The sequence below is a fragment of the Tachypleus tridentatus genome, chromosome 10, assembly GCF_004210375.1.
Source record: "Tachypleus tridentatus isolate NWPU-2018 chromosome 10, ASM421037v1, whole genome shotgun sequence".
NCBI lineage: Eukaryota > Metazoa > Arthropoda > Merostomata > Xiphosura > Limulidae > Tachypleus > Tachypleus tridentatus.
Window position 1 is genome coordinate 102,094,426 of NC_134834.1, and position 18,046 is coordinate 102,112,471.

The 18,046-nt window shown below is 35.8% G+C and overlaps 1 pseudogene across 1 annotated transcript; it reads right to left on the minus strand.

Annotated features, from left to right (window-relative positions):
• Positions 1–3,319: 3,319 nt before the first annotated feature.
• LOC143228169 (ubiA prenyltransferase domain-containing protein 1 homolog pseudogene) lies at positions 3,320–6,516 on the minus strand (annotated as a pseudogene). Its single transcript, XR_013015231.1, has 2 exons — positions 6,273–6,516; positions 3,320–5,886 (listed from the first exon to the last, which is right to left on the minus strand). The product of XR_013015231.1 is annotated as a ubiA prenyltransferase domain-containing protein 1 homolog pseudogene (transcript).
• Positions 6,517–18,046: the final 11,530 nt, after the last annotated feature.

The window sequence follows — 18,046 nt, forward strand, 5'->3', positions numbered from 1 at the left end:
GATGGCTAACACAGATAGCCCTCGTGTAGGTTTGCGTGAACTTCAAAACAAAGTAGTGTAATTGTATTATGATCAGTTTCCGGATTTCATTACTTTTACTATTTATTTTTCTGACTTCATAGAAGTAAGTATAAAGAAACGCCATTTTTGTTGGATGTGAATTGCCGAGATGAATTTAGAGGAACTTAAATTATGCTTAATAGGGCAAGAAGGTATATATATTTGAATTCCATAAAAAAAAAGTGGATTCGATGATTTAAGGACTTCTGAAATGTGAACCATGGTATGGAGCAGGGGTCACCAAACTACGGCCCTCGAGGTCATTTTGTCCGGCCTGCCAGCAGCTAGCCGTTTGGAAATAAAAAGTGACATTTCATGAAATGTCCGACTGTGATGACAAAATAAATCACACCGATGATCGCTTTAAGCTGGCAAACACAAGACGTTATGATGAAAAGAAACAAGGCTGTCACGCGCATTTTTAACCAATAGGAAAATTCTTTCTTCGTCCCTGCTGCGTGTTTATTCATATCGAAGCACGTATCTATTTAGGCATTAGGATTTCGAAAACAAGTACACACTTAACCCTCGTCCTATCGACTCGTTATGTAAATTCCCCGGCCTAGGGTTACCGCTTCAGCAAGCTCATTTCTCTTAGTAGTCGGGTTATGCGCTTTTCGTAACTCGTTCTTAGGTAAGTGTTGTGGCAAACGTACGTTTCAATATATTTTGTTTGCGCATTCTTGGACCAGTACAATACTATTCAAACAGCGTTCTGTGTTTTTCATTTTCAGATCCTGTATTTTTTTCACCCATCGTTATGGCTGCATTTAAAAGAAGAAAAGTGGACTCTGAGTGTCGTGAAGAATGGGGAGAAAAGTACTTCTTTGTGGAAACCAGAAAGTTACTTGTGTGATATGAAAGTGTTGCCGTTTTGAAAGAGTACAATCTTCGGCGTCACTATGAAACAAAACATACAGTGTATTTGAAATTTTCAAGAAAGTTCCATTCTGAGAAATTTGAATCCATGAAACGTGTTTTTGAATCTCAAAAGAATCTCTTCACGAGAAAGTTTGCTGAAAATGAATCTGTCACTCATACAAGTTACAAAATAGTGCATAGGATGGCAGAGCGAGGAAAACCTTTAACTGACGGCAACTTCATCAAAGAGTGTATGATGGAAGCAGCAAATGAGCTGTGTCCTGAAAAAGCCAATTTCTTTGAAAGTATCAGCCTTTGAGCAACTTTGGTTGTACGGTGAGCAGAAGAACTTGGAGAGAACATCGCATTACAGATATGCCAAAAAGCTAGAAACTTCCCATGGTATTTTCTGGCACTGGATGAGTCTACTGATTTCTCGAGTACGTCACAACTTTTCGTGTTCATTCGTGGAGTTAATTTGGACTTTCAGATCACGGAAGAGTTAGCATCAGTTTGCAGCATGCACGGAAGAACAACTGGAGAAGATATTTGCATGGAAGTGCATAAAACTTTGCAAGACTATAACCTTCAGTTGAACCAGCTTAGAGGTGTAACAGTTGATGGAGGAAAAAAACATGGCTGGAGTAAAGAATGGTCTGGTGGAGCTGATCAGGAAACAGTTGGAAGATCTTCAACTCCCAAGCGCTCTGTTCATACACTGCATCATACACCAGCAAGCACTCTGTGGAAAAGACTTAGATATTTCTTGTGTACTGACACCTATCATTTCTGCAGTGAACTTCATTCGAGGTCATGCACTTAATCATTGCCAGTTCAAAGCGTTTCTTGAAGAAATTGATTCGGATTTCTGTGACTTGCCTTATCACACGGCAGTGAGGTGGCTCAGCTGCGGTAAAGTCTTGTCTCGTTTATATAAGCTGAGAAGAGAAATAGATATATTTCTTGTCGAGAAATATAGAGCCGATCCACTTCTGTCGGATCCAACCTGGTTGTCAAAGTTATTATTTTTGGTTGACATCACATCCTACATGAATGAATTGAACTTGAAACTTCAGGGGAAGAATAAACTTGTCTGTGATCTCTATAGAATCATTAAAGAATTTCGGAGAAAGCTGTCATTGTTTGAAGCACATTTGGAATGAGGAAATCTCTCTCATTTTCAGTGTTTCGATGAGTTTCATGCTGGAATCACAGAAGATGTCAATCTGGAGTTTCAGAAAAAGATTATTGGTGATTTAAATAAGCATTTTTAGAGATACTTTCGGATCTCGACAGAATCGAAAGTGACACTCTCCTTTTTCAGAATCTTTTGATTGTGTCATTTCTTTTACAGAGAGCTTCCGTTCTAGCTTATGAGTGTTGAACATAATGATCACGTGGCACGCGCTTCTCATTCCCCAAGTTATCTGGCCTCCTGTGAAAAAAGTTTGGTGACCCCTGGTATGTAATGATATCACATTTCAGTAAAGTTGTAAATTGAGGAAATGAATTTCTATTAATATTGGTACCAGAACTTTTGTATATAATAAATTACAATCAATGTCTCCTGAAATATATTTTGGTAGCTGTTAAGAACACGCTGTTTATTATTTACTCTGGATGAATGTAGGCTGGTTCTTTTTAAATTTCTGTGAAAACTAATCTAGGATTTAGCTAACAACTGATTGAATGAAGAAGAATGGCCTAATTGTAGCTTTTGCCGTGATGAAAAAGAGTCATTTGTTTGTATGTGAGGTCCTCGTGCACTAGCTGATATGTAGAAGAGTAAGATACGTGAGTCTCGTACCCAGTAGTTGTAACGGTGGAGAGTCATGTGTACAAGGTTCACATGCAATAACAGTGATGGAAAAACAGTCATGTGTATTAAGTATACGTACAATAGTCATGGTGGAGAAGAATCGGGTATATGAGACCCACTTGAGTAGCCTTGTCTTTTCGCCAATATGTACTTTACACAGAAATTGTAACTCCAAATGACTCTGTTGTACATACGTAAAGCGTACCTTTTCTGTAGTTATATTTTAATCATCGTTGTTTTACAGATGACTTCATGAGTTTTTGTTTTACCTACCAAACAAGGAGGCATAAGTTTGTAGAATTAACTGTGAAAGTACATTAGGAACGAATATTTATTGTTTGCAGATATCGCCACATGGAGGTGCTACATATGCTATATGTTGTTAGGCCGAGCCTTTCAAGTCAAATAAGTGTGGAAAAACAAGCCAGAAGAATAGGGTTAACATTGCAATGTAAAACAATGTAGAAACATCTACTTTTATACATCAACATTTTATTTGTGATATAAAGCAAACATCTATAAATACATCTGAATAATAAATTACATTATAATATATAATAATAATGATCTTTTCTAGATGCAAACAAGGAAATAAAAACATATATTTATATATATTCCGTAATTAATATCAAAGTTTCAAAAACATCCTTAGATGTGAGACAAACTATGATTATAACCGATATCACAGACGAAACAACGGCACTGTTACAAAGCCTGTCTAGACTCAGTGGTTAGAATACAAGGTACCAGATAATATAATGACGCTGTTACAAAGGCTGGCTACAGTCAAAGACTGAAATACAAGGTACCAGATGATATAATGACACTGTTACAAAGCCTGGTAATGTACAAAATTATCATTACTAGACAACGATAACATTATCATTAGCTCTGATAAGGCATTATTATTATAAATGCAATCTATTACTGTAATCAGAGGCAAAGTAACAACAAAATTAAACTCTGAAATCATAATAACTAATATACATAATACGGTAACAATAACTAATATACACAATACGGTAACAATAACTAATATATACAAAACAATAGAATAAATATAATATAAAGAATAATGCTATACAAAAATATTGCCTGTCATTAAAACAAATACTATACAAAATCCAAACATCAATTTAAAGTAACTTAAACTTGAGTGGATTAGATAGAAAAGAGAAAACAATTTAAAGAAAGCAGCTGTTAATTATTACAATATTAAATACATTTTTAAAACAGTTATCAAGATGTTATGGTTTAACTTCTATGGGTGAACTAGGTTTTTGTTAACTAACGACAGCATAACGTTATTTTATACACAAGTATTCGTTTCTGCTTCAGTAACAAGAAATAGAGACAAAACAAACATTAACAAAAATCTCTTCTAAACGTGCTGAAGAATCACTAGTGTTCAGCTTTGCCAAGTATATAAACTGTTTACCTTAAGATTAAGCAGCTATTTTTCCAATACCTGTTACTGACAGCTTGAAAAACATTGACTACTAGATTTGAAATTGAATCTTGAGAGGCTTACGTTAACGACATGGCACAAGAACAGAGTTGTAACAGTAGATAAACCACAATTAAAAACACAATAATACAAGACTTTCTGAAAATGAGTGAGCAAACATGTATAACTGAAACATTAAAATACAATAGTACCGTGTACACTTTCACAACCTCAACAGAATCACTTCTGAAACAACTGTATGATAGGGGTTCCCAATTTGGGGACCATAGGTAAGTGTCGGAAGGAGGAGGGGGCAAACAACTAAACAAAATACATAATACTATTCAGTATGCGGATTCATTGGGTGTGAGGCCTGAGTCAGGATGAGAACGTTCTTAGAGGTTCTTGTGCTGAGAAAATTTGGAAACCCAGTGAAACTTCTGGGGATGGGAGTTTGTGGTGGAATTAGAATAATTAATGAAAACTGATGAACTGAAAAGCTACCACATAATCGTACTTCCAGATAATATGAAATTGTAATGTCGAATTACAGAAGACAGAATGAGGACTTCAGTTTTACAAGTGGTAAAATTGCCTTTCTGGAATTTTTTGTACACTACTTGTACATCAACAACAGTATTTTATGCTACCTTAATAATTAACATACAAATTTATTATCCACCTCACTTGTGAAGCTGTTTCGTGAAACCGAACAGTGGTGGCGCTCCGGCACAAGCTATTATGTAGAGAATCCCAAGAAACAAGTTTAACTGGGCAGTTTGTGATGGTAGCTTTTTAATTTGTTTGTTTCGTAGTTGTCGCTGGAGCTTCAAAGCATAAGGAACAGTTATCAACGGAAGAAGCATCCACGTGCTGGACTGAATACCGAGAACAAACAAAATTGTATAAGGTAAGAACAAGAGACAGCTATATAACAATTCAGAACCAGCATATCCAAGAAAAATGGCTACAGTAATTATACCGGCCCTACTGTCGTTTTCTATGTCCCGAATGTTGTTGCTATGTAAGATTGCTTCAGTAGAAAAACCAAGGGGAAGAGAATACCACAAAAGGCTAAGGTCAAGAAATTTGGCTTGAGACAGAAATGTGAAGAATGTTATTAATGGACTAAACGTAACTAGAATTAATGCATCGCCCAGGGCTCTGTATTTCAGACAAACACCGCCAGTATAAATATAAGAACTAACCACGCCAAGTGCATAAAATACAAGAAGACCCACTTTAGCTGGGCACAAATATATTAAAATTACAACCCAAATACAGCTAAAAACATATGAAATGATAGCTAAATAGTAGACTTCATTCGCAGTTACCTTGTTGTCAACCAGTGTCCTGTCATCACTATACTTATTGTCAACTCCATTTATATAGTCGAAATAGGTGTTTAGGAGATTCCCTGAAAAATGTACAGAAAGACAGATCATGGTTGTGGCCAACAATACCATCACATTAAAACTCGTTGTAAGTTTATAGGCCAAAACGGTTCCAAGTGCAACGGATGTTAGAGATGCACTAAAGGACCATGGCCGTGAAGCCAAAACATAATCCCAAAACTTGGAGCGTGCTTGAGCCGCTTTTTTCGATATTTCTGCTGGTGACGTTTCGTTCTTACAGTCTTCACTGGTAAGACGCTTCAAATCAAAGGAGTCAGAAGTCTTCATACTGCAGAATTAGTCCTCTGTGACAACAAAAAAGACAAAATTAAGTACACTACTCAAATAAATTTTTAAGTTGCCATGTGCATAGCAATTAGTTTTAAGATATTTTATTTTCAACAGTTCGTATAATCATTAACTTAGACATCAACCAATTATTCTGTCCATTTAAATTATTATACGTTTTTGTTTCCTTAAATCTTGAAGTGGCGAAATATCGTCTCATTTTTATTTAACTGACAATTGCAATACATTAATTTTCTCAAATGTTTTTACATCTTAAAAACTAAATATTTAAATAGATAAACTGTATTTTATACGTTTAACTAAAATTTAATTTTTTTCTTATGTTACTTCACTTCAAACTAACAACTATACAATCTTAGGTTCATCCATATGGACAAATTACCTTTTTAAACTACGATTTTAAATGGCAAATAGTATGATTGAGAAGTTAGCTAATGATAAAATAAGTCACTAAAGGAATAACAGATAATTAAAATTGTATCTTTTTTAAGTTAAAGGGCTATTTCTTTCAAGATCTATTTAATACATATCCCCGAGTAACTCTATTTAGAAGTACACACGCGGACTCGTGTACACGAACTGCTTACACTGTAGTCAGGGTAACAAAAATATTACATAACACCTAGTTACTCCTACGCTTTTCGTAACTAACGCCACTATGTTACAATTCACTTACTTTTATAGCTCAAGATATAAGCGCCATCTATGATGTTAAAATGTCTTATGTTTTATGAAAAGGTTAAAAGAAATTACATCTTTTTTAAGGCAAAAAATTTCACAGCGTCCAAATTGTTACTTACATATATATACATCTAAAAATTGTCCTAGTAATCATTCTAATAATATTTCAATCATTGTTGTAACAATTAGATTTATTTTTGTTGGGGAGGCAGGATTTAGGCTTATTGTGTAATCGCTTTTAGGTTTAATACATTAAAAACTAAGAATAATATATAATTGTGGAAGACCTTAATATATATTAATAATGGAAGTACCATATTTGGTTTTTTATCATATACATATGGTAATAAATTAGAGTTTCGAGGTACATTTTATGTCAAATGTAATTAATACAAACAATATCGATATATAACATAGTCAACATAGAGACCAACCAATTGGTTTACCGAGCCTATGTTTGGACATTCATCCTTGTGAAAAGCATATACTAAAACATAATTTTCGTTCCTCGTGAAATAAATGACTTCCATATTAAATTAATATAATTGTCCTTTACTACTGCAGAGGCAACTCATTCCATAAGTTAACCATCCTCGTTAATAAAAAGCAAAACAATTAGTCTGTCTTTTTCCAAATGTTAAATTTGTGTCTTCTTGTCTTATCTTCAGAATGTAGCACAGATACATTAGAGACTTTTTCCTGTTTATATTCCATATGATCTTGTCATTTATATATAGATAAGCGAAACTGTATGATTGTTTGTTCGCTCCTTGCACACTATTTGACCAATTACCATCAAACTTGGCATAGTGAGCCCTACTGTTTTCCATAGATAACATGAAGGGACACAATTCCCACCAGGTTTGTTACAAAATAGTTTCTTCAGTAACCTAAAACTAATCTTCAGTTTATGTCTGTGTTACGCTCTTTTTAATAATACTCAACAAGATACACCGTCGTTTGGCAACAAAACTATCACGATATTGTTGTTAGGCCAATAATGTTACTTACGTCGACCGGGTAACGTGCATGTTAATTTGTGGTTTACTTTTATTTTCTTTCTTTTTAATAATTTCTTGTGATATAACAACAAACGGTTTAATTCAGAAATTTCTTCTTAAGTTAATTGTCAGTGTTCTTGTTACAACTGATGCTGTAAATCACCCAAACTGAATTCAGCGGCAGATTTAAGGTTCTGTGGGCCCAGGGGCTAATAACCTTCGTGGGCCCTACATCCCATGTAATTTTTCATAAAATAAGATAATCAATGGGCCTCCATTAAAACCACTGTCACTGGGGCTCAGTCTTCTCTAGCCCTGCCTAAATATGCCACTGACTTGAATTCCTAAGTTCTCTTAAACTACTAGAAATGCCAGAACACACTATGAAATTAAAGGTTGATTCACCAGTAATACTAGAAATAAATAATCTTATAATACCAAAATATTGTTATTTAATTAGATACTCAACGTTTCGCTTTACAGCTCTTTCAGGAGCGTCCATTAAAACATAAACCGAAATTCGGGAATGTTGTAAAGCCGTTAACCAAAAAAATAAGAAAATAATTCGAATAATTCCTGTATTTTAAGATAAACCATAACAATTTAGTAGCCCAAATGTTATTAAAAACATTTTAAATTTATCGCTATATACAGTAACCTCACACACGTGAAGTAAGAATGGATGACATAAACAGAATTTTTCCAACCTTCAATATTCTCAATCCAGTGTCAATGCACGTATTGAGTATTAGAAAAAGTAATGAAGTTGTTCCATGATGAATGCCCTTTTAACAGATTGTTCCCTTTTATAGTTCCTCACGTTTAGGTGATGATTTAATCCAAGTAACTATTCCTTTAATTTGATCAATAAAATTTCGTATTGGTGGAACTGAACATGAATCTATTATAGCAAGATTAAGTGAGTGACCGCGCAATGAGTGTACAAGGCCTTGTTTTGCATATCTCGAATTTGGTTTTGGACTCCATATCTTTTGCCAGCCATAGTGGATGATCCATCATTTCCTTGACCACGCAGTTAATTTACAAATAATCCAATATCAGTCAATATATTTATGATTGTACATACACTTGTTGTCCTCGCTCTCTGTAGCTTAACAAAGCTAATAAATTCATACTTAATTTCACACTTGTCATATACAAAGCAAAGACATATTGTTAAATGTTTCACATTGTGAGAAGACACTTCATCAGTAAGAACAGAGTAGAATCCAGTCGTTTTTACTTCACAGATAATTAGTATTTGAATTATACAATATCTATAATGTTGATGATGTCATTTTGTGACGGGAAGATAAATATGTATTTTATTTTATTTTGAAATGATACAAAAAATCTCTCAGTATTTCATTAGAAACAAGTCTTGTTTTCCTAAAAATAAAATGCTACTAACAATTTTATGGATAATATGTTTATTCTGAGTTATACGTAATTGAAGGGCACTGTCGGTAACAACATCAATTATACTGGATGGTGGATGTTCAATGCAAGCATTCAAAGCATCAGCAGTCTGCATAGTATCATGATTATAAACAAGCTTAGATTAGTTGCTTAAAGTATCATTAATGTTTTACCGAGTTGTTGTGAAAGTATTTGTTGACAAGTAATACTTTATCACGTCGACTATGCAACGGAAGAAAGGTAGCACAAGGACCACAAATAATGATATCCAACTTTGGGCTGTGTAATCACAGTCGGTACTTTTCAGGGCAAACGATTTAAAACTTGTGGTACACTCATGAGAAAGGGTAGTAGGAAATACACTGGGTGGAACCACATGATTATAAAGATAGGAATACTTTTCAGCATTTTATAGATTAGTAATAACGTGGCATATTTCACCAAGTAATTTTGTTTGTTTAAATAAGTTGCCAACATCAATGAATAGCTCAGTGACTACAGAAATACCATGACAAATCTCTGATGAATCAATGATCACTGTAATACAGTGCGATGGTTATGATCCGGGAAGAACGAGCTGTCAGTGTTTGAGACTGAAGCAAACCAGTTTGTGTATCCTCACTGTCACTACCATAATAATATAGCTGAATAGTAACAACCTCACAAGCTTCACATTTATCGCCAGTATTAGAGAAAGACTGAGATGACAACTAGGTTGTGTCGACAGTGGTGTCTGAAAACAAAAATATGTAGCAATTTTAAAGAGGTGACCAGTACGTTGCTTTAACATAATATTGTAGTTTATATGATACACAAAATGTATGGTGCAATTGTTGTTTTATTCATTAATATATGCATATAGACTAGTTATAATATCATGCATAGATATTCATGGAATATTAACCACAAACTTTGTAATGTAAAATATCAGACTCATATTACTTTTAAACAAGTGTGCTATGTACTGTTTATTTATTGTTGAAATTTATCGCCAACAAACCACGGGTACCTATTGTAATGAATCTGTACTACAAAACCAGAGAGTAGCAATACGCCTTTGAACTTCCAATTACAAAGTGCCAAAAGTAACCACAGCTTGCAACTATTTCTCGCCAAAAAACACTACTGCATTATCAGAAGAGTGTAGACTATGGAGAAAACGTTAAGTAATCTAAACAGGTACGCTATAACTATATAAGTGTTTAGAAATTTTAAAAAATAAGGAACATGTAGGGATGACAATTTTAAAAAAGTAAAGTAACAAGCTAGGGATGGATACATACACAGAGAGAAAGAAATCCCTTCTTAAGTAGTCAGATCTTTCCAAGAAAAACTTTTATTTAGAACTAAATATTGAATTCCTTTAAGTCGTGGCCCGGCATCGCCAGATGGTTCAGGCACTCGACTCGTAATTAAAGGGTCGCGGGTTCGAATCCCCGTCGCACCAAACATGCATGCCCTTCAGCCGTGGGGGCGCTATAATGTGTGGTTAATCCCACTATTCGTTGGTAAAAAGAGTAGCCCAAGATTTGGCGATTGGTGGTGATGACATCTACACACGCCCTCTACATTTCTACACTCAGTTACACAACCCCCTTCAAACATGTGATCAGCTATCGGTCAGTTACCTCTTTCTTTCTTTGTGAACCTGACAATGACCGAAGAAGGTCGAAACGTTGTTCTCTCCTCTAAATAAAAAATGTTCTCAGCCCAAACCAGCCGTTTTTACATATATAGTAATAGAATATTGTTTAGTTTGCTACGATCAGTATACTGTAAGCTTCGGAAGCTATAACTGTGATAAACGCTTATTTATCGAAAAATCTACAAATATTTGACCAGGAAAGTTTACAGATTTCGAACATTACAAACCGTTCAACTAAAGTGAATTACGCCTGTCAAGGCCAGGTGGTTATAGCGCTAGATTCGTAATCTGAAGGTTGCGGGTTCGAATCGCCATCGCACCAAACATGTTCGCCCTTTCAGCTGTGGGAACGTTAAAATGTGACGGACAATCCCACTATTCGTTGGTAAAATAGTAGCCCAAGAGTTGGCGGTGGGTGGTGATGACTAGTTGCCTTACCTCTAGTCTTACACTGCTAAATTAGGGACGGCTAGCGCAGATAGCACTCATATAGCTTTACGCGAAATTTAAAAACAAATAATCGAAGAATTAACTTCAGACATTAGTATTTCTACGAGGACATTAAACATTTTCATCAGTAAAAAGTCAGCTTGGAAGCGGTATGAGACCAGTGAAGAAAAAAAAAGAGCTAGCTTGCTCAAGCGAGATGTAACAATGTGAACTCAAAATTAATTTGTTCATCGTGAACCTGGAACATTGATAAAATATTCGGTTCTAGACCAGCATAGTTTGTAATTTTGTAAAACTCGTGTATATAAACCAATATTTGTAATAATAGTTTTTATAAATTGTATTGTTTGTGTTTTAAAATATATTTATGTAAGGAAAGAAGATTATGTGTATAAATCTTCTTGACAAATATCATAAATATCGAAATTCAATTATCTTTTAAATTAAAATTAAAATTTCCGACTAATTGAAATATTAATACCTAGTGTACGTAGCATAATAAATCGGAGACTCGTCCGAGATAAATTATAATACGTAACATTATCAGAAAGAATTGAGACTATAATGACCAGACATAGTATGCATCTTCCATTTTTCCTGTCCTGTGCTTACATATGATGCATTACTTGGTTTGTGGTAATCTCAATATTTTTACATTACAAAAATAGGTGAAAAATAAAACTGAAGTTGGGCTGGAACGCTGACTGAAAACTCGCTTAAAATAAACCACTTAACCATATTTTCATACGTTACTTCTAAATATACTAAATATTAATGCCAAAATAAAATTCAAGTTTCATAAAGCTTTTAAACTCGGTAATGCCTCTTTAAAATTAACAGTTTAAATAAAACTAGTAGTCTGTATAAATTCAAGCCTGAAAGTCTCTTAAAATCTATTTCTGTTGTGTTCACCAACGGTGAATAGTCATCGAAAATAAAAGCAAAGTTAATTAATCCTCACAAAAGCACTTAAAAGATCCCTACAGGAAGTCTCTTATTTAAAACAAAACGACATTCATCCATATCTAAATTTGTTAAAACGTAGTCTGCATAAAACGTATGGCTATTTTTAGCTGTTATCAAATTTCTGGCAAGAAAACAATCGTTTCTTAAACCGTGTTAAATTACTTTTATTATATTTGCAAGAGAACGCAGGTAAAAGCCAATTACGAATATACTTATAGCACATTCCAGTCGAGGAGGGAGTTGGCTAATTTATATTTGAAGACTTCATTGCGTTCAGACTAAAAAACGTTGAAAAATACAAAACATACAGTAACAAAGGAGGTAGTTTGTTTGTTTTTGAATTTCGTGAAAAGCAACTCGAGGGCTACCTTTGCTAGCCGTCCCTAATTTAGCAGTGTAAGACTAGAGGGAAGGCAGCTAGTCATCACCACCCACCGCCAACTCTTGGGCTACTCTTTTATCAACGAATAGTGGGATTGACCGTGACATTATAACGACCACCTGGCTGAAAGGGCGAACATGTTTGGCGCAACGGGGATTCGAACCCGCGACTCTCAGATTACGAATCGCACGCCATAACCAATCATGCCATGCCGGGCCGAAAGAGGGGTAGACGATATATAGTAGTATACACGTCATACCTTTAGTAAGTGGAGAGATTATTATGGTAAAAGCTGGTGTTGTTGTTGTTGTCTTGAATTAAGCTACCCAATGGGCTATCTGTGCTCTGCCCACCACGGGTATCGAAACCCGGGTTTTAGCGTCGTAAGTCCGCAGACATACCGCTTAGCCACTGGAGAGCGTGATAAAAAGCAACATAGAATCTAGACTGAACCTCGTGAAGACAATATGTACTCATGAGATCGAAATTTTGGTATAAATTATGAAATCGTAGAAAGTAGGATAAGCAGAAACATACAGACAGCTAAAAGGTAAGCAAGAAAAACAAAATTAAAAGATTGAGAAGAAAACAGGGGTTCGATTCCCTTCAGTGGACTCAGCAGATAGCCCGGTGTGGCTTTGCTATAAGAAAACACACACACACGCACTCTAGAAGAAACCTAAAGGCAAAGCAATATGAAATTAGTAAGAAATTAAAAGTGGAAGAAATAAGACTGAAGATAAAACAAACAAAAAACAACAAAAGTTACGCACGAATTTATTACATAAGCTACAAGACATAGATATAAAATTTAAAGAAGTGAAAAGAAGAAAATTTGATTGAGTCAAAATCAAAGAAGCTATTTGGAAATGTTTAAAGAAATAAAGGGGTTTGAGTATGCTCTATTAAAATTATTTTGAACATCACGTAACTTAGAAAAAATCATGTTAAAATCACAGTCGATGTATATTCATGGTGGAATAGGTTATAATAGAACTATATTTTAAAGCTGCTTGGCATTTTGTAGGTTCTATGATGCCAGCTAAAATTGATCATATTTTGGTGGCGCCTGTGTTGGGAGCTGTAAATAATGATAACATAAGGTTGTCTTGAGTTCATTATTTTATTTCGTTTACCAATCATGAGCTAACAACAAAGAAGTGGGTTTGATAATATTGTGATCTACAATGTGAAAATGTACACGTGACTAATGTTTTAATTATACAGTTTTGTCCATTTTTTTCCTGAAGGTGGTAGGCTCGGCATGGCCAGATGGTTAAGGCACTCGATTTGTAATCTGAGGTTTGCAGGTTCGAATTCTAGTTACACTAAACATGCTCGCCCTTTCATCCAGGGGCCGTTAAGGCGTTACGGTTAATCCCGCTATTTGGTGGTAAAAGAGTAGCCCAAGAGTTGGCGGTGGGAGTTGATGACTAGATGCCTTCCCTCTAGTTTTATACTGCTAAATTAGTGACGGCTAGTGCAGACAGCCCTCGTACAGCTTTAGGCGAAATTAAAAAAAAAGCAAACCAGCTGTAGATTTGGTTTGTTTTGAATTTCGCGCAAAGCTACACGAGGGCTATCTGCGCTAGCTGTCCCTAATGTAGTAGTATAAGACTAGCGGGAAGGCATCTAGTCCTCATCACCCACCGCCAGCTCTTTGGCTAATCGTTTACCAACGAACAGTGGGATTGACTGTCACGCTATAACGCCCCCATGGTTGAAAAGGCGAGCATATTTGGCGTGAGGGGAATTCGAATCCGCGACCCTCGGATTACGAGTCGAGTGCTTTAACCATCTGGCCATGCCAGGCTGTTTCTGAAGGTGGAGTTTCGAGAATGTATTAGATTACTGCCTTTAATCGTGGTCTACAACACTACTCACATGTCAAGTGACTTAGCGATGTAGTAAACATGACGAGCAACGTCTCTCTCAAGTAAGCTGTATGTTGCTCTTGAACTGTAGTCCAGCAGCGAATGCTATTGCAGCTGTCAATAACAGGTTTTGGCAAAGTAATTACCCAACGCTGAAATAAACAGTGTATATACTGAGCAAAGCTGAATATAATTACGACACTGATTCTTGAATAAACAAAGAACATTTAGAAGACATTTTGTTAATATTCGTTTCTCCTTAATCTCTGGTAATGAAACAGAAAAACAATACTTGTGTATAAAATAATATCGTGTCTTTCGTAAGAAACAACAAAACGCTCTCTTCCATATAACTTGAAAACTACAACACTTGGATAAGAAATTTATTTTAGAAAATGTATATAATATTATAAACAATTTTTATTTCTCATTACTTTCTATATAATCCAATCAAGTTCTAGTTTCTTATCGTGGATACATCGACCTTCTGTGATATTTGTTGTTATTACTGACAATATTTTTACATATATCGTTAACATTTATGTTATATCCATTACACCCTTCTTTATGTACATACTTGGGTATACGTTCTTGTTGCGTTGGTATATTACTATTGTAATTCTTGTCGATACTTCATTTCTTATTATGACAATATATACACCACATGGCCATAAGTATGTGGACACTCCTTGTAATTAGTGGGTTTCGGGTATTTCAGACCCACCCATTGCTAACAGGTGCATAAACTCAAACATACAGCCATGCAATCTCCATAGAAAAACACTGCCAGTAGAATGGGTCGTACTGAAGAGCTCAGTGGCATTCGACGTGGCACTGCCATAGGATGCCAACTTTCCAACACGTCAGTTCGTCAAATTTCTGCCCTGCTGGAGCTGCTCAAGCCAACTGTAAGTGCTGTTATTGTGAAGTGTAAACGTTTAGGAGCAACAACAGCTCATCCACGAAGCGGTAGGCCACACAATCTCACAGAACGAGACTGCCGAATGCTGAAGCACGTAAAAATCGCCTATCCACAGTTACAAAACCCACTACCGAGTTCCAAACCGCCTCTAAAGCAACGTCAGCACAAGAACTGTTTGTCGGGAGCTTCATGAAATGGGTTTCCATGGCCAAGAAGCCACACACAAGCCTAAGATCACCATGCGCAATGCCAAGTGTCAGCTGCAGTGGTGTAAAGCACATCACCATTGAACTCTGGAGCAGTAGAAACACATTCTCTGGAGTGGTGAATCATGCTTCACTATCTGGCAGTCTGATGGATGAATCTGGGTTTGGTAAATGCCAGGAGAATGCTACCTGCCTGAATGCATAGTGCCAACTGTAAAGTTTTGTGAAGGAGGAATAATGGTCTGGGGCTGTTTTTCATGTTTTGGGCTTGGCTCTTTAGTTCCAGTGAAAGGGAAATCTTAATGTTACAGTATACAATGACATTCTAGAAAATTGTGTGCTTCCAACTTTGTGGCAACAGTTTGGAAAAGACCCTTTTTGTTTCAGCATGACAATTCTTCCGTGCACAAAACGAGGTCCATAAAGACATGGTCTGTCGAGGTGGATGTGGAAGAACTTAACTAGCTTGCGCAGTGCCTTGACCTGAACCACAATGAACACCTTTGGGATGAACTGAAACGCCGACTGCAAGCCAGTCCTCCTCGCCCAACCTCATTAATGCTCTTGTGGCTGAATAGGAGCGAATCCCTGCAGCCATATTCCAAAATCTTGTGAAAAGCCTTCCCAAAAGAGTGGAGACTGTTATAGCAGCAAAGGGGGACCAACTCCATATTAATGCCAATGGTTTTGGAACGAGATGTTCAACAAGCACATAGTGGTGTGATGGTTGACTGTTCACATACTTTTGGCCATGTAATGTAGTAATTATAACAGCAGTACCTTTTCAGTGTTTACAAGTTTTAATGTTGTTTATTAGTCTTATTTTTTAACTTTATCAGGCTTTTGTAACGGTACCATTATATTACCTGGTGCTTTGTATTGTAGTCTTTGGATGTAGCCAAGCTTTGTAACAGTGCTATTGTTTCATCTGGTATATTATATTATAGTCTTTGACTGTAGTCAGGCTTAAAAACAGTGCCATTTTATTACACAGTAACTGGTATTACACTTTTTCGGGCCCAGCATGGTCAAGTGGGTTAAGGCGTTCTACTCGTAATCTGAGGGTTGCGGGTTAGCATCCCCATCGCACCAAACATGCTCTCCTTTCAGCTGTAGGAGTCTTATAATATGATGTTCAATCCCACTATTCGTTGGTAAAAGAGTAGCCTAAGAGTTGGTGATGACTAGCTGCCTCCCCTCTTGTCTTACACTGCTAAATTAGGAACAACTAGCGCAGATAGTCCTCGGGTAGCTTTGCGAGAAATTCAAAAACAAAACACTCTTTCGACATAGCCAGGCTTTGTAAAGGTGCCATTATTTTATCTGGTACTTTCTGTATAGTTCTAGACAAACAGTATGTTGTGTACGTTAAGTGGTATAGTTCTAGACAAACAGTATGTTGTGCATATGTTAATTGGTATAGTTCTAGACAAACAGTATGTTGTGTACGTTAAGTGGTATAGTTCTAGACAAACAGTATGTTGTGTATATGTTAAGTGGTATAGTTCTAGACAAACAGTATGCTGTGTATATGTTAAGTGGTATAGTTCTAGACAAACAGTATGTTGTGCATATGTTAATTGGTATAGTTCCTAGACAAACAGTATGTTGTGCATATGTTAATTGGTATAGTTCTAGACAAACAGTATGTTGTGGTATAGTTCCAGACAAACAGTTGTGTATATGTATAGTTCCAGACAAACATATGTTGGTACGTTTGGTATAGTTCCAGACAAACAGTATGTTGTGTATATGTTAATTGGTATAGTTCTAGACAAACAGTATGTTGTGCATATGTTAATTGGTATAGTTCCAGACAAACAGTATGTTGTGTATACGTTATGGTATAGTTCCAGACAAACAGTATGTTGTGTATATGTTAACTGGTATAGTTCCAGACAAACACAGTATGGTATAGTTCCAGACAAACAGTATGTTGTGTACGTTAATGGTATAGTTCCAGACAAACAGTATGTTGTGCATATGTTAATTGGTATAGTTCCTGACAAACAGTATGTTGTGCATATGTTAACTGGTATAGTTCCAGACAAACAGTATGTCAGGTACGTTATGGTATAGTTCCAGACAAACAGTATGTTGTGTATATGTTAATTGGTATAGTTCCAGACAAACAGTATGTTGTGCACGTTAAGTGGTATAGTTCCAGACAAACAGTATGTTGTGTATATGTTAATTGGTATAGTTCTAGACAAACAGTATGTTGTGCATATGTTAATTGGTATAGTTCTAGACAAACAGTATGTTGTGTACGTTAAGTGGTATAGTTCTAGACAAACAGTATGCTGTGTATATGTTAAGTGGTATAGTTCTAGACAAACAGTATGTTGTGTATATGTTAAGTGGTATAGTTCTAGACAAACAGTATGTTGTGTACGTTAAGTGGTATAGTTCTAGACAAACAGTATATTAAGTGGTATAATTCCAGACAAACAGTTTGTTGTGTATGTTAAATAGTACAGTTCCAGAAAAACAGTATAGTAAACAGTACAGTTTCAAAGAAACAATGTTGTGTATGTTAAATGATATAGTTTCAGACAAACAGTATGTTATGTGTATGTTAAGTGGTATAGTTTCAGACAACTAGTACAG